This window comes from Neolamprologus multifasciatus, chromosome 7, assembly GCF_963576455.1.
Source record: "Neolamprologus multifasciatus chromosome 7, fNeoMul1.2, whole genome shotgun sequence".
In the NCBI taxonomy this organism is placed as follows: Eukaryota; Metazoa; Chordata; class Actinopteri; order Cichliformes; family Cichlidae; genus Neolamprologus; species Neolamprologus multifasciatus.
In genome coordinates this window covers 15,953,342-15,976,966 of record NC_140445.1, presented here as the reverse complement: position 1 = coordinate 15,976,966, position 23,625 = coordinate 15,953,342, and positions in this window count along the sequence as shown.

Below are 23,625 nucleotides of genomic sequence, written 5' to 3'. Positions count from 1 at the left end.
AAATACAGAAATCAATATTCAATAATCGATATAACCACCTTTTTTCTTCAACACAGCCTGAAATTTCTTAGGCACATCATTCCGAGATATGCCACGTTTATGGCTAAAGGCTTTTTGGAATCTCATTGTTGGAGCAAAAATATAATTTTATCCTTTTCAAACTGTGTTATCTTTGGCGATTTTCATAAATTTAGCTAAACAAATGAGAACAAATTGTATGTTTTTGTGACAGACTGCTAGCAACAAAGTGCCCAAAGATACAATTAAAAAGTGGTATTTGGCAAAGTTGTCTGTTATGTGCAGAGATGGGCAGTTACTGTAATCCGATTACTTTTTTTGAGTAACGAGTAAAGTAAGGGATTACTATTGCAAAAAAGGTAATTTGATTACTGTTACTTTCCCGTAAGCACGCTGCGTTACTGCATTACTAAAACCGTGATTTTTTTTGCGAGTGTCTCATGACAGTGGTGTAAGCGAGTGCGACGTTCGTGGCAACAGCTGTGTGCAGATCAAAAATGGATACTATATGGAGTGCGGGAGAGAGTATGACTGTGCAGCGTTTAAAGCGTGGAAGTACTGACCTTACTTTGAGTTTGATTCCGTAAAAAGTGACAAAAACATTAGCGTCCGCTGCTCACTGCGTGGGAAGAAAACTTCTTTTTACAGCAAAAAACCCCTAAACATCTGAGGAAGCACCAAATACGCTGCCGCTGGAATGTGAAATTCACAGAGAAACTGCCGGATCGTTCCACTGACCGCTGCGGCACACCTGCACCAGGGCAAACCTCCGCCTGCCCCACTCCTGCTATACAGGTGAAAATAGAGCAACAGGACCGCTGAGTCTTTGATTTTATTTATTTTCTGCTGTGTTTTACGTGCATCTATTTGAAAGAGTGAGTGTAAACACAAAAAACTATTTTATTTTATGTGCTGGAATGTGCAGAAAATAGGTTTAAATGTTAAACAATTTTTTTCCAGTCAGAGAATATTGCATATAATTACATTTTTGCTTGATGCATAAAGTTGAAAGATTTAAACTAATAAAACAAGTTTTAAAAAGAGACTTTTTCATTTGATTACATTTTATATGATGGATTATGCAGAAAAAGTAGAATTGGGCAGAAATCGCTTTATCACCTATTTAGGGGATAAATCATGTTTTAAACAGTAACTAAGTAACTAATTGCTTTTGAAAATAAGTAATCAGTAAAGTAATGGGATTACTTTTTTGGGAAGTAATTAGTTACTGATTACTTTTTTCAAGTAGCTTGACCAACACTGGTTACGTGTAGACACAACACTGGTTCATCCTTTGAGTTAAGTGGCTTAAGAAACACTTCTGTGCAATGGTCAGGTACAAAAAAAGTCCGAGAAGAAAAAGAAGAAAGTCTGTCTCCTTGGAAACATTTTTAAAAGAGAAGCGGGATAACTCATGACTTCTGTACAGTACCACAGCATCTGGTTTTAGTAAATTATAATTGGGATTGATTGTTTCCTTGACACACCCAAAAAAATATATACAGAATAATATACAACTATACAAAATCCTGTGCATCACATACTATGATTGCTATCAGTTCCAACAACAACAATAAAGAGCCTTTAATGAACATGGTGCTTATAAGAAACTCGCAATTATAAATAATTGACCTGAGGAAGCAAAAAACTACTTTCATCATGTAATTTTACAAAACAGGTCAAAGTGACGGAGTTGAACCAGAACATTACTGAATGTATGCAGCTGTGTTAAACATCACAAGAGCCGAACATCTCATTCCCAGATGTTTCAATCACTTTCAAAAAAGTGAGTTAAAATGTAGGAAGGATAGTAACAGGAGTCAATTTTGGAAAGCGCACGTAGAAGCAGTTGGACAACGAGTGGACTCAACAGCAAGACTAAAAGCAAGTAAGTATTTTCAGCACGTGGGGAAGAGCAGAGCAGTGGACTGGCAAAAGTATAGAGAACAGGTTAGTGGTGTTTCCAGTGAATCTGAAGAAATTCAATGAATTGTGCTTAGTAAAAGAAAATAAAGAGCAGGTCAGTCCACACAAATGTGCAGTGAGATAACTTATTTGTCCTCACACCACTTTTATAGAACCATGAAAGAAGGAAACGACAGCCTCCCAACACATTTCCACAATGCTTCACAGGGATTATAAACTGAGGAAGGCAGATTTTCTGACTGATCCTTTAAAAACACTTGGAGAGACTTTACTGGCACGGCACTCAGCCAAAGAGACCGGAGACTAATATGAAAAGTGTCAATCAAAGCAGCAGTGAAGCAGCAGAAAACACGCATACAGACTCAAACTCTCTCAAGCTCTCGGGATTCCCCACCGGATCGGTGGGGGAAGAAAGTACATGTACTTGTATAACTGGACAAAAATAATACTACGGGGTAAAGAAAAAGCCTATATTTGTTTCTGTTTGCACATACTGGCTCCATATGGGGATGTTCGTGATGCTTCTAAATTATGCTGAGGAAAAACGGGCTCGGATTTCTCCGCCAGTAATCTCACATCAATAAACAGCTGCTAGCAGTGACCTGCACTGCTTGGGAGGTCAAGGAGGCATTCCCAGATTTTGTTGTCTTTCTTACTTTATTTATGTAGTAAGTGCAAGCAGAGAGTATTACAGCTGAGATAAGAGAGTCATTTCTATTATAAGAATAACCACCTTTCTTAATGAGCATTTTTTATAATACCTGTGTTTATTTGTCAGGTGACTTGAAGGATTATATATATATTTTATGTCTGTGGGTGTCGTGATTGACAGTAGACAGAGCATAACATCTTTGCATGCTATGAAAGAAGCTCAGCTGCAATAAACAAATAAAAAACACAAAAAGAAAAACCAATAACAGTGCTGAGCTTATTGTGATGGATTATGGTGCTCTGTGGATGATGTTTTTCTTCCTGTACATGAAAACTGCGAATAAATCTCAGATAATTTTCTGTCTACATTTCCCGGGCTTCAGATAGATTTCTTAAAGTTCAGCATCCACACACATAAATGTCTAGACAAACAGTCAAATCCTTTCTTCTTCTGCTTTTTACAACAACAACAACAACAATATATGTGGGAATGAAAGTGAATCAGACGGCTTGGACAGACACAGCCAGAGGCTAAATTACTGCTGGAGTCGCACTTTTTCTGTAATGGCATATCTTGTGTTTCAGTATGGCTGACCATAAAATAGAGATGCTGTCATTAACATCTGTTTTTTAAAAAGAGCTTAAAAAGAGCTGCACTTTCATTTAGCAGTGATTTGATATAGGCTAATAAATGTGTCCTTATAGCCAAACACTAACAGTGACTGCGGGGCAACTACTCAAAAGACCTTCAATCCAAAGCGTGTGATGGTCTAATAGCATGAATATAAAGACACTATAGATAATTTTACTCTTAATGTTACTCCTACAGAGGCATAGCTGACATGTCTGTGAAAGCAATCAATCATAGATCTGTGCTTTCAAATGCAACGCCGTGTAAGCAGCACTTCTAAACCAATTCACTCCCAGAGAATTTTCATTGGGGTTCCTTTTCAGGGACCCAAAAGATAATCTCTGAAGCTTTTTGCTTTCCATTTGTAGTGATATCAGTCAGTCATATCTGAGTGAGATTTGGCTTTTTAAAAATCTATCTGATAGTGGGTAAGCAGTGTGCCATGCAGAGAATAGAAAATCTAGATCCAATTCTCAGTTAACCATGATCCAGGATCTGTTGACTAATATGCAGAAGTCTAGTAACACTGGCAGTTAATGTTATCTTTGTTGGCATGAAAAATCAACATGAAGAACACACCTGGTTATGGTTCAAGCCAATGACAGCAAACCTGAAGGTTGAACGGATAATGTAAGCATCTGCCAAATACTGATTAGAGAATGGAGCGACAGCGGAGTTCACTGGAAATGGGAGAAATGTGAAAACAAAATACAGTATGAAAAGAACAGAAAGTGGCTGCAGTGGACACGTTTCATTGTTTTAACACTTAGTTTCACATTAGCGCTTTGTACGTTAAAACCTCACTCTTCTCTGCACTTGGCTTAAGAATCAATAACAGCACAAGCACGAGTGGCCCACAGACCTGGTTGTACCACACACTTTGAGTAAAACCCAAAGCTCACAGTAAAAGAATGGATGGTTGTGATGACAGCCAATATTTTGGTGCTTCTGGTAAATTTAGTGGATATTCAGGCCAAGACTTTGGGCCAGTGATTTAGACGTTGCATTCTGGCAAATGTGCTCTCGCCAAGGACTGCTTACTTTCATGGAGCCACAGCCCGCTCAAACTTTACTGGACTATAGACGATGAGCTACAAGCTCACCACAAACCCAAACCAGAAAGCTTCCAATACCATAACCTTATGTTGCCTGCCAACAGGTTTTACATGTTCATACACAAATATTAGCTTACAGAGATTATTAGTTTAGTAACTGGGCAGGTGTTGATTTCTTTTAGAAATGTATATTAAGTTTGTTCCTTATTACGTCTCTAAGCCATGGAAGGACAGAGAGCAGATCCATTGAAACACTCGCTCATGTTGCACACTATATGGCTTTGCATTTGCACTTTAACCACAACGTTCCCAGCTTTATGTCTAAATCAATATTTCCTTTTAGCATGTCTGCAGTTTTGCTGATTAGCCAAAAGGTGGATCATCTGAATAATACCGAACCTCAGATAACAACATACGTGTATCAGACATGTGTTTGTGCAGCTGTTTGTGTTTTTTGGGTTTTTTTAGCTAATAAAATGCATTTCTCCATAGTCACAAAAACATGTGGCTGCTACCCACAATAACTGTTTGTTACCATGGCAATAACAATTTAAACACCAGTGCTTCCAACATAGACACTCCCCTGTTTACATCAGGAGTACCTCACATAGCACATCTGCGGTAATGAAGTGGAAGCCAGTTGGCTTTGTTTACAGGTCCCAGCAACAGTCTGCTTACAGGAAGCTGCATTAAATGATACATAAAAATACCTTTTGTTGATTTTCTGGCCCATAGCACAAAGTTTTTGATATTTATATTTTAAATCAAAAATAAACTGGCAAACTCGAGCTCACTATAGGTGCTTTCTAATCAGTTAAGTGTTATACAGCTGATAAAACATTTCACAGTCCCTGTGTCAGAGCAGACCAAATGGATGAGAAAAACGTCAAACAAAAAGAACAGGAAAGGTGTCAAAATACGCAAAGCCAAAACATTTCCGTGGACCAAATGCTCAGTAAATGTTGGCATGTTTATACAAATGTAATAAAACGTGTGACTGTCTGAGTAAATCCCCTCTACTAACCAGTATTGTACCTTTGTGGTTTCGGTTAGTGTGCTAGCAAGTGTTTGCGTTGGGAAGACAGAGGAAGAGAGCGAGTGTTGTGGGCTGTATTTGTGCTGGTGACTGTTTGTATGTTCAGTGAAGGTGTCAAATCACTCCGAGCTAACAGTGAAACAGCTGTGGAACGCTCAGGTTCTCATGGAGGATGAAAGGAAGGAAGGAAAAACAAGAAGAACGACACGATCAAAAGCAGCTGTATGGATATTTGTTCCCGAGCCTTTTTGTTCGCTTTATTTTGAAACACCTCGCATGTGTGTGGTATCTGCTCCTCTGTCTGGAAGAAGCTCTGGATCATTATCAAGTACTCATTTCAGGATGAAGTTGAGGAATCTCAAACTTGGGTGTGATGTTTAGCGAGCCTCTGCTAAACCAGTACAAAGTGATTCCTGTAACAGCTTTGAGAGGGTGTTTGATTGAAAAGTGCTGGTGGTATGTCTGGAGGCGTCATGAAATATTCAGAAATTAGATCACAGGAAATGATCAAAATGATCTTATAAAAATGTCTCCAGTGCACAAATATGCCCACACAGAAAAGATTACACTTCAGTGTCATCCAAAACTTCCTAATGTGACTGCCACTTATTTTGTTTAATGAAGTTTAACTTCTACTAGAACTAACCTTTTGTCTCCTTTTCTGTCTTCATTTATTTATTTGCACTATTTGTATTTATCTGTTCTATTTCTATTGTATATATTAATCAGCATCTGTGGGTGGACAGCAAAGAAAGAATTTCATTGAGAATTTCACAGAGAAATGCCTTTTTTTCTTGTGACACATGACAATAAACACTTTGAATCTTGAATATGTGAGCTAATGACCTACCCAGAACAGGTTTGCCAGAATGGGAAGTTCTGACTCCATTTGCCAGAAATATTACAAAAACAAACAAAAAAACCCAAAACATAATAAGCTGCAGTGAACCATGATGAGAGCCATTATTCACATATAGAGAAAACTTGGAACAGTGGTGAACCTTCCCATTGTGGAATAGAAGAGTGGGCAACTGTTCCTCCACAGTGATGTTAATTGTCAACGCTTGATTGTGGCACAACCAGTTATTCAGTCTTGGGGGAAATTACTGTTTCTCAGAGGGAGAGCTAGGTTTGCATAACGTTTTTCCCCCGAATATATGAAATCATGATTTAAAAACTGTATTTTGTCTAGTTACCGTTCGTCCATCCATTCGTCCATTCTCTAACGCTTATCCAATTCAGTGTCAGGATGGGGTTAGAGCCTATCCTAGCTGTCATAGGGCGAGAGGCAGCATATACCATGAACAGGTCACCACTCTGTCACAGGGCTAACACGTTATCTTTGTCTAATAATACATTTTGCTTGCCTATTGGAAACATGCAAAAGTAAGAAATATGCAAGAAAGAAAGAAAGAAACCATAAAGGAGGCAAATAATTTTTCACAGCACAGTATGTGACAATATGGGAATGAGAACACTTTGGCTACAAAAGTTGTATAGTGAAAATCTATTGACAGCCCTAGTTCATACATGTGGAATTCATACACAAACAGAAACATAAAAAGTAAACTGCAGCCTTTTGAAGAGAGAAAGCAAGATGGAAATCAGAGTCTGACTCTTTCCTGTCTTAAACTAACAGAAGTTGGTTACACACACAAGTGTGGGATCAATCCTCCTAGCAAATTCTCCAACAAAACTCCCTGCATAAAGGTGGAAGCAAGTATTTCTTAAAATATTAAACTATTGCTTTATTCCCAGCTGTATTACACTCTGCGTAGCTTTTACCATCCTACAAATTTGCCATTAGAGACACAGTGTTCAGCAATATTACCACTGCATATTTAGCACAACCAGTAGCACATTACACTGGGTTCTAATTTCAGAGACAAAGCCATATCTTACAGCAGAAGCCACAGATATAAATGCTGTGTAGAAACCAGCAGCCGCCAGAAGTTTTGGGTGAGAAAATTGGATGGGCCTGCCTCCAAAACCCTTCAGTGTTTTTGCAAAAACTGGAACTAATGTTAAATCACCAGAACAGCTACCGGCACAAAACTTATCATAACACCTGATGGAGGCCCTGGCATTCCCTGATAACTGTACACAAACATACATATTTGGCTGATACAGCAGCAGAAATCAAACTAAAGCAGATTTACATGCAACAATAATTCAAAAAATAATAACTAGCCAGCTGGAAAGAACAGACTCTTTTCAACAAACTGATAACTCTAGAAGAAAACATGTTCAGAAGGGCTTGTTTTGTGCATATATTCACAAAAGATGAAGTTAAAAGACATGCGTAGACAACAGCATTCACAAGACTGTAGACGAGACTGAGCCAAATGGCTTTTTAACCTTTCGCATTGTGGGTAAAAAGACTATGACTGACCTGGACAGACAACTCATTTAAATTAGGAATAATCGGCAGTTATCCTGTTAAATTCAGATTTTATACTCATTTTTTTACAACACACAAATAGCAGATAAAGAGTTGCAACTACACAAACTATTTGCAAATTCAAGATACAAGGATTTTTTTTGTAGTTAGACTTTATACTTTGACTTTCTATTTCAGTAGACTTGCATGCACTGTGAGGCCCCCTTAGTAATATGGCAGCTGAGTTAAAACATTGCTTTAATGAATAGCAGCAAGTCCTGTGGTATCTCCCAGGGATGCACAGATCTGATATTTGGATCAAATATCATTGCGAGTGAGTTGATCTGTGATCCAGACCATTCAGCTCAGTTTTATACTTTGACAGCAGCAGCTAGTGGCAGAGTTTACGTAGCATGGAAGAAGCTAATGGCAGAATGTCATTGGTTCAGATTGGGACAGGTATTTCACTGTAGCTAAACTAACAGCATCTGTGCATTTGCAAAAGTGGCTTTACTTAACTGCAAACTGCGGGCAAAGTAAGCTGACGAATGAAAAGATCCAGTGATGATGCTGCTGTCTTTCTCTCACTGCACGCTCATTTACTCTCACTCTCATTAATTTTGCTCAGAGACAATATTAAAGAAGCTAGCTAGCTCAGCCAAACTATTGTTGGTAAGCTTTTGGTAACCTAACGTGCCAATAAATGTTTTATCACTTCAGCTGTCTCCTGTCAGCTCTACACTTGTGTGAGAAGATCTGAAATAAGACCAGTGCAAATAAATTAAATAAACACCACGTGCATTTTTTTCTTCTCTGTATTTATTCTGGGTACCTGGGTACCTACAAACACCCATAACTAAGAAACTGGTGCTGGATTAAAATGAGAAAAAACTGGACCATGCTATCCCTAGTACCTCCATGTATACAGTATATCTACTGGGCTGTATTAGCTTAATTAGCCTACTTAAAGTATGCAGCAAAAATAGTTTAGGTCTCTTAGAAATATTCCTGAATTTGACCTTTATCTTCCATCACAACATCGCCAGGTGGCAAATGTGAGAAATTGTTTGGTTGTTGCTTAAAGTTTAGAGAGACCAAATAGTTACTTCGCTAAGCTACAGTTACCATACATACACTATACCCCACATAGCTTGTATTTGTAAAGAAGAGGGTGCTTAAACTTAATTGCATTGTGTAAGATATAATAAAGCGGAAAATAAACATTAAGTAAGAAAGATACTCCTAATGGGGTTTTTTGTGGTGTGCTGTGTTTCAACTCCCTTTTTATACACATGGTGAAATCTCTTTTTAGCATTTTTTTGCTAGTAACAATGTAATTGCCTCCTGAATTATTCATTTATTTATTTATAAATGTTATGAAGGTCTTTGTGAAATCTGCAATTCTGTAACACTACAGCAATGTTTTTTCAGATACATGAATGTATGCAGACAAATGCTGCATGCAAAATGGATTTCAGTTACACACGGCTATCATGAAACTACTGGAAATATCCAGTACACATATATATATATGTATGTGTGTGTGTGTGTGTGTGTGTGTGTGTTTTTGTCATTCACAGATCTAATGAGTGGTCACATAAATAAGTATGCAAATACACAATTCAATAATGACAGAGAAATATAAACCAGGTGTGTGTATGTGACAAAATGGCCATATTTTGACCTCCTGTCTTGAGTTTTATGCATTTGGCCCCAGGTGAGGCAAACCTGTGACTAAATCAGAGCCAGGAAATCTCACAAAGACGACAAATGTGACAGCATCAACAACACGTTCTCACTCCCAAAGCGTCACATTTTAGGCTAGGTGACAAATCGTCAACATATTACATTTTCGGCTACCCACCACGTTCCTAAATGACGACCTCGGAAAAATGAGGAAATATGAGAACCGTATGGACTCAATCTACACATGTTCGCTCTTTTTCTTCAAATCGCTTAGAAACACGCTATTTAACATAATTAAAGTCTTGGTTAAGGTCAGGAAAAAGGTTATGGTTAGGGCTAGGGATAAGGTTAGGTTTAGGGCTGGAATACAGGGCTGGAACGTCTATTACCGCAGGAGCGTCATTGCACTGGATTTCGGCCATAACCCGCCACGTACCATAAGAACGCCGAAGGTCTCCTTTCGCGTTCCTCAGGAACGCCGCGGGACGTCACAAAACGTCGGCATGTTACGCCTCGGGAGTGAGAACGGGCTCGCATCAAAGACGGGATGTGCCCATTTTTCCCATACATTTGTCTGTTTTCCATAGCTGTGTAATACTGAATGCAAAAAACAAGGCTCCACTTCTCCTCAACACAACATTACTTAAGGGCTATTATTAAGTATATTTACACATGCAGATACAGGCATGTCTGTGGGTAATCAAACATAGCTCTTTAAAATGACATTAGTGTCTGCTCTTCTGCTCAGTAAAACTGCGCATGGGATTTTGTTGTGAAACAAACCTCCTACTCTCATTTTTCCTAATTTATTTTGTTTTATTTTCCAATCACATAACTGATTGATATAAGAACAATTACCACTGCCCGCTCTACCTCCCAGGCAGCCGCTGTGCTGCAGGCTTCACTAATGAATGTAATTTAAGTGTTATAGAGGATGCGGTTTCATATTGGTGATGGATGGTGGTGCGTGGGGGCCTATTTTGTGTTGTAGTGGAGGTGTATTAATCATTATTAAAGACGACTTAAATGCTTTCCCTATGCACCAAGGTGATTAGGACTCCTGGGTGGACAGTGTGTGTAGCACTGAGGGGACTGCTGCTGGTAGTTTCCATAATGAAGTACTTACTCAACCTGCTGCCAAGGGACTGCAGGGTCATGATAAGCTGTTGTAGTCAAGGTGAAGCAGTTTATGGGCATGCTCAAGGGCAAACACAAATATACACATGGCTGCATGTGCATGCCAAGACATACAGCAATGCACTGTATGCATACTGTGGAATAAAGTGACACAATCACTAGACAAGAACAACAAAATGTCAGCAAAAATAATTAAGTTTGATATGGCTGCAGCAAGGAGAAAATAAATGCAATTTATTTATTAAGTCTGTTTTGAAAACCAAAGTGAAAGAAATGACTATATGCAGAGTGCCAGCAGACACTTGGGGACGTTACTGGAAAACACAGTAATTAGTGAGCTTCAGAGATACTGGTAGGTGAATTTTATTAGCATCAGACAAAGCCTGTCTAACTGTTTTTCTTCATTTTCACAGTCTTTATGCCAAACTAATTTCATGTATTTGTTTTTAAGTTTAGCAAAAGAGCATAATACAAGTTATTAGCATACGGCTGGAATAAAGCAACAGAAACACATTCAGTGCTCACCAATCACTGAGCCTGTGGTGATGGCTTTGTGGTGCCAAATCTAGCAATATTGAAATCATTCTGTTTAGCATTCATGGATAAACTAGTTTACAAAAAATAATGACCCAAACACAGTGAAGCAAAAAGATTTAAAAAAATATAAAGGCCAAAGAGGATACCCTGGACAGAGAAAGTTTGGCATCAATGTGTATATACACTAAAAAGCTACTTTGAACTGCTCCCTTATTCACAAAGGTTCGCCACAGTGGGTAGCTCCACGAGTTTGATTCAGCAGATTTTTAACAAGCGAATATGTATATGAACTAAGAGAAGTAATACCTCATTGGGACTAGTTGGTGCAGAAAATTAGCAGGAAAAGCACAAAGGGCTGAAACAAAATGAACAAGGATACATGAAATCAAAGGATTACAAAATAGCATAGGAATCAGCTTTGCAGGAATAGTAGCCATAAGCAACCTTACTTTAATTTAGGAATATAACTAAATACATGTACTTATTTGCAAACTTTCACCAATGTGTCTGAGAGTGATTACAGTCAGTCCAAGTCATATCACAAGTGTTGAAGACAACTTGCTTCCACCAGGAGACCTGTGCAATCAAAAGATGATTAAGGCAACCACCAATTTTTCCAAGTCATAAGGATGTAAGCCTTACTCCACTGTAAATGAGTCATAAGGTGCTAGCTGCAAAAAATTACAACATGAATGTGATGTAAAAATGTCTGTGGCTGAGGAGACGCAGTTTCCCGGTGTTGCACTGTTTACCTATGACACAAAGATCACAGAAAAGCATGAACAAAGTCTCCACATTTCTAACATCCTGCAGAGGACATATGCTCTATAGGCAGAATCTTCACATACACAGGCATACCATGATATATATAGAGAGAAGACCAAGTCTCTATAAAAAGATGTAAGCACTCATATAGAATACCACTTTATAAATTTCACTCAAGTCAATGAGGTACACAATGTTATGCAGAGACACAGCAAACCCAAACACAGCTAGAAGCATCATGAAAGACTGTTTGATTCAAACCCAATCAACAGACACATCAGTGACTTCCTCCATTGCTTATGCTTATGGAGAGGATGGTGTGTTTGTGGAAAAATGTAATTACCTCGACTTGAAAGCCACCATCAATCTCTCCTCTTTACAAGGATCCGTATGTGTTTGGATGGAAATGCCTAAATCACTGCGGCGGCTCTCCAAGATAACTTTAATTTTTATTTCACACAAACAGAGCCGAAATAGAAGCGGAAAAAAAGGAAAAGGTTACCATTTAAGTTTTAGTCAATGAGAACAACGTTCACTTTAATAATCAAATTGTGATCAGGTTGATTGGTTAGGATTAAGCAACCAGAAACAGAAGCTGGACTTTTTGTTTTGGCCAAAATGTTCTTTGGAGGAAGGATGAAATGCGGAAATGTCATATCCTATCATAAGCAACCAAATCTGCTCTGTTTGCTGTTGCCAAACAAGAGCTTGCGGATTGGCTCGCACCAATTCCACCATTACTTTTATTTTTGTGCATGCCAGCAAGAGCATGACAACCGCTGTGCATAACTATTTTATATGGGAGCTCTTTCCATACATGAAGAGTAAGATAAGTGACAAATGACAGTCAATTATTCTCTGCTCCTGCTTGAGAGACCTTCGAGCTCAATCAGAAGGTCCACTGGTCTCAAAAAGAAGTGGAGTATACTTCTTTAATGTGGCTTCTTATACTTTGAAGGAAGACAATTTATAAGTAAAGTTGATTTTTGACTAATTAGCATCATTACCACAAACATCCAAGTTGTCCAAATTAATGGACATCAAATGCTGATGTATACATGTACATAGAACATTAGCTTGCCTAATGAGAAGTGAAATGCATTCACTTTGTTCATGCATTTGTTATTAATCAAAGGTTATGAGCAACACTGGAAAATCCCGAGCTACTACAAAAGCAAATGGCTTAGCATGAGGTAATTCACTGGCCAAAATACAGCTAATCAAAAAATCCGGTCCTTCCTTTTGTGTTGTTCAAATCAAAATCTTTGTGTCGGTGTCCTGCTACACGTACAAGCTACTCTATGCTTGCTGTAATAGTTTACAAGGCTACACACAAACTGCCCAAAGGATGCAACCCCGAAATGTCCAGCAAAACAAGAAGATATGAGAGAATACATGGTCCCTACACTCACACTGACTTCTACTGGGTCATAAGTAACATAAGTTACATAAGCGTAAAATTGTCTAGGTGTCTATATATTCTATACATTAATCTTCAAGTAACTTTAGCAAAGGCCAAAACTTGGCTATTTTGTCAATATTTAAGCTGTACAACTATGTTTCTGGCATCCCAACAGTGTCCACATATTTATATGACTTCTCTGTAGCTTATTGTATCAGGTAACTTTAATCAATACTTTCTGCCTCGGAAATTGAAGGTTGCAGATAATAAAAACTTTTGGAATTTTAATGTATTTTATCTGAAAGCTGAATGTAATAATGTAATTATATTTATACTATTTCTATAGACAGAAATACTTAAAAAGTACTACTATTTTATGTACTAAGTGACCAATTTTTACATATCATAGAAAGTCATGATTAATTTAGCAGAAAAGCAAACAATATATTCCATGTTAGATCATAAATGTGGTGTACTTTTCAGGGTGGGGCTATTATATTGAGTACATTAATCTTGTATTTTTACATCATTTTTACATCCTTATTTAATATTCATTATCTTGATGTGCATCATGGATGTTATGTTATTCAGTAATTGTGATAAGGACTATTCTCCCTGACCAACTGAGAAGAAAAAAAATAAAATAAAAAAAAACTCGAACCCATCAAAATTTGTATGTTTATGCGGTTTAAACTTATGATTGAGAAATTACACAGTAATTAAAAAAAACTTGTGCAGTACTTAAAATACCTGCTGTAATTTGTGTCTCCTATCCTGTAAAATACCTGTGATAGTTACAATTACTAATGCACTACAAAAACTGTTTATGCTTTACTTAAATCACTTACAGACTACTAAACATAATTACATTTTAATTTCTGATAAAATAAATTGAAGTTACATTTAATTAAAGGGGAATTACACCCTTATTCACTGTTGGTGTCAGAGTAGGGAAAATTAGTGTTACCAAATTAAAGACTGTATCAGATTTGGTAGCAGTTGATAGCAATATTGGCCGTGCACCTTAATCACCTCAGCAGGTATACTTTATTTATTCAGCATTTATAACTAGTAAAACGACTAGAGTCTCCCAACGTAAAGCAGCAGCATGGGAGTGAATACACAAGCGTGATATGATGTTTCAATTAAACTAACAAAGGCGTTGAGCAATCATTATGACTCCTGTCTACTGGGAGCAGAGGGTGTAGCGAGGTGTGATTACAGAGGCCACAAGGTGAACAGACGGAGGAAAGCTAGGTGATCGGGTGGTTAACAAAATGTTGTGCTTCTCACCTCCTTTCCTATAATGACAGTCGGAAGTAATAAAGAGTATTGTACATAACCTCCATCCATCCATCCATCTTCATCCGCTTTATCCGAGGCCGGGTCGCGGGGGCAGCAGCCTAAGCAAAGAGGCTAAGACCTCCCTCTCCCCAGCCACCTCCTCCAGCTCATCCGGGGGAACACCAAGGCGTTCCCAGGCCAGCCGAGAGATATAATCTCTCCAGCGTGTCCTGGGTCTGCCCCGGGGCCTCCTCCCGGTGGGACATGCCTGGAACACCTCACCCAAGAGGTGCCCAGGGGGCATCCTTGTCAGATTCCCAAACCACCTCAGCTGGCTCCTTTCGATGTGGAGCAGCAGTGGCTCTACTCTGAGCCCCTCCCGGATGGCCGAACTTCTCACCCTATCTCTAAGGGAGAGGCCAGCCACCCTTCGGAGGAAGCTCATTTCCGCCGCTTGTATCCGCGATCTCGTTCTTTCGGTCACTACCCACAGCTCGTGGCCATAGGTGAGGGTAGGGACGTAGATCGACCGGTAAATTGAGAGCTTCGCTTTTACACTCAGCTCCCTCTTCACCACGACGGACCGGTGCAGCGTCTGCATTACTGCAGCTGCAGCCCCAATCCGTCTGTCGATCTCCGGCTCCCCTCTCCCATCACTCGCGAACAAGACCCCGAGATACTTGAACTCCTCCACTTGGGGCAGGAACTCATCCCCGACCCGGAGTGGGCACTCCACCTTTTTCCGGCTGAGAACCATGGCCTCAGATTTGGAGGTGCTGATCCTCATTCCCGCTGCTTCACACTCGGCTGCGAACCGCTCCAGTGCGAGCTGGAGGCCCTCACCCGATGAAGCCAACAGAACCACATCATCCGCAAAGATCAGAGATGAGATTCTGAGGCCACCAAAGCGAAAGCCCCCCGCCACTTGGCTGCGCCTAGAAATCCTGTCCATAAAAATTATGAACAGAACCAGTGACAAAGGGCAGCCCTGGCGGAGCCCATCACCCACCGGGAACGAGTCCGACTTATTGCCGGCAATGCGAACTAAGCTCTTGCAACGGTTGTATAGGGATCGAATGGCCCGTAGCAATGGGCCAGACACCCCATACTCCCGCAACACCTCCCACAGGACACCCCGAGGGACACGGTCGAATGCCTTCTCCAAGTCCACAAAACACATGTAGACTGGTTGGGCAAACTCCCATGCACCCTCAAGTATCCTCGAGAGGATGAAGAGCTGGTCCAGTGTTCCGCGACCGGGACAAAAACCGCATTGTTCCTCCTGTATCCGAGGTTCGACTAGCGGACGAACTCTCCTTTCCAGCACCCTGGCATAGACTTTCCCGGGGAGGCTGAGGAGTGTGATCCCCCTGTAGTTGGAACACACCCTCCGGTCCCCCTTCTTAAAGATGGGGACCACCACCCCGGTCTGCCAGTCCACGGGTACTGCCCCTGATCTCCACGCAACATTGCAGAGGCGTGTCAACCAGGACAGCCCTACAACGTCCAGAGCCTTCAGGAACTCGGGGCGGACCTCATCAACACCAGGGGCTCTGCCACCAAGGAGTTGTTTAACTGCCTCAGTGACCTCGCCCCTGGAAATTGGCGGGTCATTCCCCTCATCCCCAGACTCTGCTTCCTCCTCGGAAGACGCGTCAGTGGGATTAAGGAGGTCCTCGAAGTATTCCTTCCACCGCCTGACAATTTTCTCAGTCGACGTCAGCAGCGCTCCGCCAGCACTATACACAGTGCAGGTAGAGCACCGCTTTCCCCTCCTGAGACGCCTGACGGTTTGCCAGAACCTCTTCGAGGCAGTCCGAAAGTCTTTTTCCATGGCCTCTCCGAACTCCTCCCACACCCGAGTTTTTGCTTCAGCCACTGCCCGAGCCGCATTCCGCTTGGCCCGTCGATACCTGTCGGCTGCCTCCGGAGTCCCACAGGCTAACCAAGCCCGATAGGACTCCTTCTTCAGCCTGGTGGCTCCCTTCACCTCTGGTGTCCACCATTTGGTTCGGGGATTACCACCACGGCAGGCACCAACCACCTTGCGGCCGCAGCTCAATGCAGCAGCTTCGGCAATGGAGACGCTGAACATGGTCCATTCGGACTCAATGTCCCCCGCTTCCTTCGGAATGCTGTTGAAGCTCTGCCGGAGGTGTGCGTTGAAGATCTCGCGGACTGGGGCCTCTGCTAGTCGTTCCCAGCACACCCTCACTACGCGTTTAGGTGCACCAGGTCTGTCCAGCGTCCTCCCCCGCCACCTGATCCAACTCACCACCAGGTGGTGATCAGTTGACAGCTCAGCCCCTCTCTTTACCCGAGTGTCCAGAACATATGGTCGCAGGTCTGGTGATACGATTACAAAATCGATCATCGACCTACGGCCCTAGAGCGTCCTGGTGCCACGTGCACTTATGGACACTCTTATGTTCGAACAAGGTGTTCGTTATGGCCAAACTGTGATTAGCACAGAAGTCCAATAACAAAGCACCGCTCGGGTTCAGATCAGGGAGGCCGTTCCTCCCAATCACGCCCCTCCAGGTCTCGCTGTCGTTACCCACGTGAGCATTGAAGTCTCCCAGCAGGACAACAGAGTCTCCAGGTGGAGCACCTTCCAGCACCCCCCCCCCCCCCTCCAGGGACTCTAAGAAGGCTGGGTACTCCGAACTGCCACTCGGCGCATAAGCGCAGATGACAGTCAGGACCCGTTCCCCGACCCTAAGGCGCAGGGAACAAACCCTCTCGTCCACCGGGAAAAACCCCAACGTACCGGCAGCAAGCCGAGGGGATATTAGAATACCCACCCCAGCCCGCTGCCTCTCACCAGGGGCAACTCCAGACTGAGACAGAGTCCAGCCCCTCTCCAGGAGACTGGTTCCAGAGCCCAAGCCATGCGTAGAGGTGAGCCCGACTATATCTAGCCGGTACCTCTCAACCTCACGCACTAACTCAGGCTCCTTCCCCACCAGAGAGGTGACATTCCATGTCCCTATTGCCAGTCTTGGTAGCCGGGGGTCAGTCCGCCAGGGCCTCCGCTCCTGGCCGCCACCCGGCACACAATGCACCCGACCCCTATGGCGCCTCCTGCGGGTGGTGGGCCTGCGGGAGGATGGGCCCATGTCTCCTCTTCGGGCTGTGCCCGGCCGGGCCCCATGGACTAAGGCCCGGCCACCAGACGCTCGCCCTCGGGCACCCTCCCCGGGCCTGGCTCCAGGGCGGGGCCCCGGTAACCCTATCCCGGGCAGGGTAAACTGTTCCCTCTGTGTTCTTTTCATAAGGGTCTTCTGAATCGCTCTTTGTCTGGTCCCTCACCCAGGACCAATTTGCCATGGGAGACCCTACCAGGGGGCAAAAGCCCCCAGACAACATAGCCCCTGGGATCCCTGGGACACACAAACCCCTCCACCGCGATAAGGTTGCGATTCACGGAGGAATCCGTACATAACCTTTAGATGTTATTGCTGTTTACCCCCAAAGCTTATTATTTTTTCATTAGCAAATATACTAAAACAACATAGTAAACATATGGTAAAAAGTAAACATTTACAACCTTTGGTAAAGCCATTACTTAATTTATACTTATTAAACCTTTAGAAAAAGTGCTTTGAAAACAGGACTTTAAAATAAAACCCACTTTTAATTGCAGTATTGATGGTATTGATGGAAGTACACTTCCATCAATACTGCATCAAACACTTGAAAATGTCCTGATGATTGCAGAAAATGTGTCATTGCAGCATTATTGGGCTGATTCCTGACTATGTGTTTTATCAACAACAATGGACTTGGAGTGGGCAGCAATTAACGAAGCCTTCGCTTCTCTGCTTGGAAGGATTGTGGTATGTGCTAATCTTCATCCAGAAGAGAATTTGTGAGGTTAGCCACTGAAGTTGGACAAAAAGGCCTGGCTAACAATTTTCATTTGAGTTTCTCTCAAACGTGTTTGATGCAGAGCAGTCAAGTTCTTTTACACCAAACCCATCAAGTCTGAGGTGCAGTCACGCTGAAACAGAAAACAATGTGCCCCAAACTTTTGTATTGTATTGTGGCAAATGTCTTGGTAAGCTGAAGCATTGAGATTTTTCTTCAATAAAACAAACAGATCCAGAACAACCCCGTGTTGCAAAATTACATGGAGACAGAATAAAACATTATGCAGCTTTCTATTCATTAAGGCCCCGTTATATTTGTAACTTCCCGCACTTGTGTTAAAGTTATCACACAGCTACATCCCATTACAATACAGGTAGCCACTGCAGTATTCTCCTGAACAACAGGTGTTGCCACTCAAACCATACATCCAGATACAGGAGAAGAAGTATCAAAATACTATTAAAAGACCAAAATTTATGTCCTCCTTTAAATTCTCCAAAAATGTGCAATGGGCCGGATTGGGGTCTCTGTTGGGTTGATTCTGCACCATGTGCCTTATGTTTGACACCCCCGATGTAATCAGTGACTCTCTGATCTTCCATCATAGAGTCAGAGGTGTGATCCAATACTTTTGTCTCTGTGTCCCTTTAGGCTTGCGTCTCTCTGATTTGGAAAGGTTTCTCCACGGCATTTGTTTATTTAGCTTACCTGTGAAATAAACAAGGTGATTGGCCTTCACTTCAGTCTGAACTCACCTGGAAAACCACAGAAACAGAAATAAAGAGAAATGAAATAAAAAATCATGGCTCAGCTCGAAAGTCTTTCAGATTCTCTTTCACTCCTCTCTGGACACTGAGACTGAAATTTCACTTTAATCCCTCGACTCCACGTCTGACTGACAATCCAATACCGTCCTTTCTGCAGTCACAGTTCAGCCTCTGACCCTGGATCTCACTGTCCCTGACACAGAAAGCAGTGGCCACTGATGTGAAACATGCTGTCACTCATCCATATTTTTTTTCTTTCTGCAATTTCTGAGAGGTAAGTGTGAAATAACCTCAGAGAATGATTCATTTACTGATGCAGCTTTTGATTACTGGCAGACTTGAGTGAGTCAGCCCTGTGTGAGCTGACAGCTCTGGTGACATCATGAGCTGACCACTCATTTCTAACCCTGCTGTATTTTGCTCTGCCCTCTTGTTTAAGTGTGGCAGCCTCACTGGGGATGGATGACTGTTAATAATTCAGCAGCAAATAAAAGCCATATTGCAGCAAATTACCTCACTGCAGCTCCCGGCCTTGTTGCTGGGATTGTGATAATGAAGTCATGGGTTAGATCAGCTGGAGAGACTGTAAAGAGAAAAAAAAAAAACATTACATCATCAATTAGAAGGCTCGCGGTTTATACTTTACACATTTTCCATATAGATTTATTGGACTAGCTTCTAGCTCCTTGCATCTGACTTGTTTTACATTAGTTAGAAATTACATTTTGAACTCAAACTGTGAAAACTGGATTTACTGAAAGAAAGAAATGCTGCAGAGGAGAGAATCTATGTATGTTTTGTTTTGCTTTTTTCAAGTAGAGCCTAATTTAAAAACTTTGATAGCCCTCATTCTGAGTCCATTCCCTGTGTGAACTACAGAAACGCTGTTTTATTGCTGAGCCACAGTGGCAACCATGACAAATAAAAGAAACCACTGTAGTCAATTGCCTGTGGAGCAACCACGAGAAGAGAATGAAGGGATCATTTCTTGTGCTTTCTGAGACCTCTGGTCAGATGGCAGAATAGAGTTGTCAGGAGGTAATACAAAAGCTAAATTAAATAGATAAATCTCTCATCTCTGCCCTCACTGATTGTCTGAGAGGCTTCGAGCTGTGCCGGGAGGTCAATGATGGCTCAAACTTCTGCCGTGAGACCTCGAGTCCATGACTCTGTTGTCACTAAGAAACTGTAGCCATGCTTGTGAATGCATCGTGTTGTCTAGCTAACCTCTCTCCAGTCAGCCAAACTCCTGTACTGTATGTAGCACAGCCTTGTCTTTAAGAAGCAGTTAAATAACAAGATGATCAAATACCTAAAAGTAACAACATGCGCTACTCTCTCTCCTGCTTCTCTGTCCTTGGAGCTGCAGTGCAGACACGAGTGGGTGGTTATTTCTATTTGACGAAGCCAAATTGAATGAGCGGCTACTGTTTGTGCTTTTGAATTTATGCGGTTTCTGCAAACAATATTGGTTCTGAGCTAGAAGGACTTTGAGCAATTTATACTGACAGCCAAGAGTTTCTTTTAAATGTATTTTACTGCAGATAATGATTATGGAGGCTCTGACAGGAACATGATTATCCACTTTTTGTGTGTGTCAGTGTGGAACACACCTGCAGTCATTTTACAGATGTGAAGAACAGTTTCACTGCTTGTTTTAATACACACTGCACATACACGCAACCACATAAATGACCACACATGCTGCTTTACCTTATACATCATGCTCTGTTCACCTGTTCAAATTGCTCTGCAGTCACCTGTGATGTCTTATAAAGGGAGTGCAAACTGTTGCCACATTATGTGGTACCTTTATGTGGTATGTTAATAATAAATTAAGTCTATTTTGTAAATCTTGGTCATGCTATGATTCAAAATGGAGGCAATGAGCAAGCAGTTTCACACTTTACACAATTTCACGCAGTTTTTGTGTGTTTTCTTTTTTACACCATCATAGACTGGCACTTGTACACCAGTCAGGCATAACATTATGACCACTGACAGGTGAACTGAATAACACTGACTGTCTCTTCATCGTGGCACCTGTCCACTGTCGAAGCAGCAACCGTGCACACATGACCATCATAACTGGACCACGGAGCAACGGAAGAAGGCGGCCAGGTCTGATGAATCACATTGTCTTTTACAGCACGTGATTGGTGGTTTGTGTGTGTCGTTTACCTGCTTAAGACAATGTTCTGCTGGGAAACCTTGGGTCCTGTCGTCTATGTGGATGTTACTTTGACATGCACCACCTATATACTTAATTTTGAGCAGTAAAAGTAATTTTTTAGTACAGGTCTTGTTCATTTACTCACACACATGTATACCTAAACATTTCATTAAATATACACACACTCCATGGATACCTCTATCTTGCCCAAGGATACTTTGGCACATGGACAGAAGGAACAAGGGATTGATTCATTGACTTTCCAATTGATGATCCCACTCTACCACCTGAGCCACAGCCGGCGCTAACATCATAAACGCACTCACTGTCACATCTCCAAGTTACCATAAAACCATAAATCTTAGAGGCTTCAATACAAGACTTACGAAACTGTTGGACAATGTCATGGTATCCACGTCCATCTTCTATACCATGATTTTGTATATTTTCAATGTGTTAAAAGAAAAAAGTGTTTCAAAACTTACCTATTTGTATTGTGATGCAGAAATGTTATCTTCTAATCATCCTGTATCGATGCTGAATGAGACTTTGAATCATCTGAACCAACAGGACCTAAAACTGCTTATCTGAATGTATCTTTCGAGCTGCACTTTCATTCTTCGAAGCAACACTTTTTCATATTGTATACAGACATACAATTTGGTTTATGTGTGAAGTGAGATAAAAAGTTGTACTAAAAATTTGCAACTTGTATGTTCAAGCATGATTGGGAAACCTCAGAAAAACCTGGTTGTGGTGTTTAGTGAGAACTTTAATTCAAAAATGATTCCTTTGAACAATTGTTGGATGAGCCCGAGGAGAAATACGTTCAATATTCACACTTGGAGTACATTTTTGTGACACTTGAGAACAGGCAGGGGTTTGTGAATTAAAAATAATGATATTTATAGATCTAACTTGCAATGTTTCTCATCACGGAGTATTACGGAGCCTCTTTAAACTTCCTTCAGGCGAACATAAATACAGAAGGAAAAAAAGTGTTCTCTAATTTGACCAAAGATACTTTCACATCTGTTGGATATAGATGGATATCAGCAGTAGGCCTTTATATTACAGCTATTCAGTAGCAGTTCAGGTGAATTCCAGCTTGAGGCAGATAGACATGAGCTGCAGTCACCATCTGTGCGCTGGCCCAAAAGGCATGGTTTTCCTTTCACTCTTTCCAAACATGAGAAAGAGGGCAGGGGGTTGCAGAGAAACCAATCAGACGCAAAGTCCAGTTTCAAATGCAGCTTCTTCTTAGAGCCACCTGCCAGCAAGGTTAATAAGAAAGACCTTTATATTTTATTCAATAGTCAGGTGTGTTGTTACGATCTTTATAAAGGAAGAAAAAGAGCCACTGAGTTGTGCTATTTGATACAGAGTAAAGCCAGTGTTACACAGATAAAATCTGGCCTCCAATGTAGTGACTCCCGACCTCAGACGTGTACCGGCATGGATTACAACGCGCCCTTTGAGTATTGTGTTTGTAAAGATCATAGATGGTGATGGTGCTGCGGCTGCTGCTCACACGACACATGACGGTGTGTTTCACTTCAAATTTAAAATGAAACTACCATAAAAACTACAGCCTGTTCATTTCTTTGTAAGTGAGCAAACTTCAATTTTCAGCAGGGGATCTGTACCAGCATCTTCGTCTGTTTTAATTGTTAGCATTGTGTGGTGATGTGTGCAGCCGAACACACATGTGCTGGCTCAGAAAAGACTGAGTGCTGCCGCTGAGGATGAGGCAGCGAGCAGTTTTCATTGACCTTTGCGCTGTAGCAACGATTGCTTGTGCTGCTTTTAATTAACTTATTATACAGGTACACCACACACCTGGTATGAAGGCTGTGACGATGTGGGGCTGTAATGAGCATGACAGTGAAATTCCTTGAAAACAACAAAGCCTTATAATAACAGCCCTCTGTGTACACTGATGTATACGCGGAGAAGATAAAGATCCGCTCTGCCTATCAAACACACCCAGAAGGAAGGTTAGCCAAGGACTGCGAGCCATCTGATGCTGTGATGTGATTTTTTTTCTAGTCGCCAGCTGAAGCAAAGCATCTCGCTTTCATCCTTAATATATTTACACTTACTCGCCAGAAGGGCAAAGGCTGTATGGCTGTACGAACAAAGACTGTGATTAGAAGAATAAATCTACTTTTGTCTACTATATTAAGCAGGAAATGAGGGGAATATTTACAGAAGATCCTCGCTTGCTGCTGCACATGTTTCTGCAGTCCAACTTCATATTCTGGATTGGATTCAGGTTTGAACATGCACAGGAGGATTTAAGGA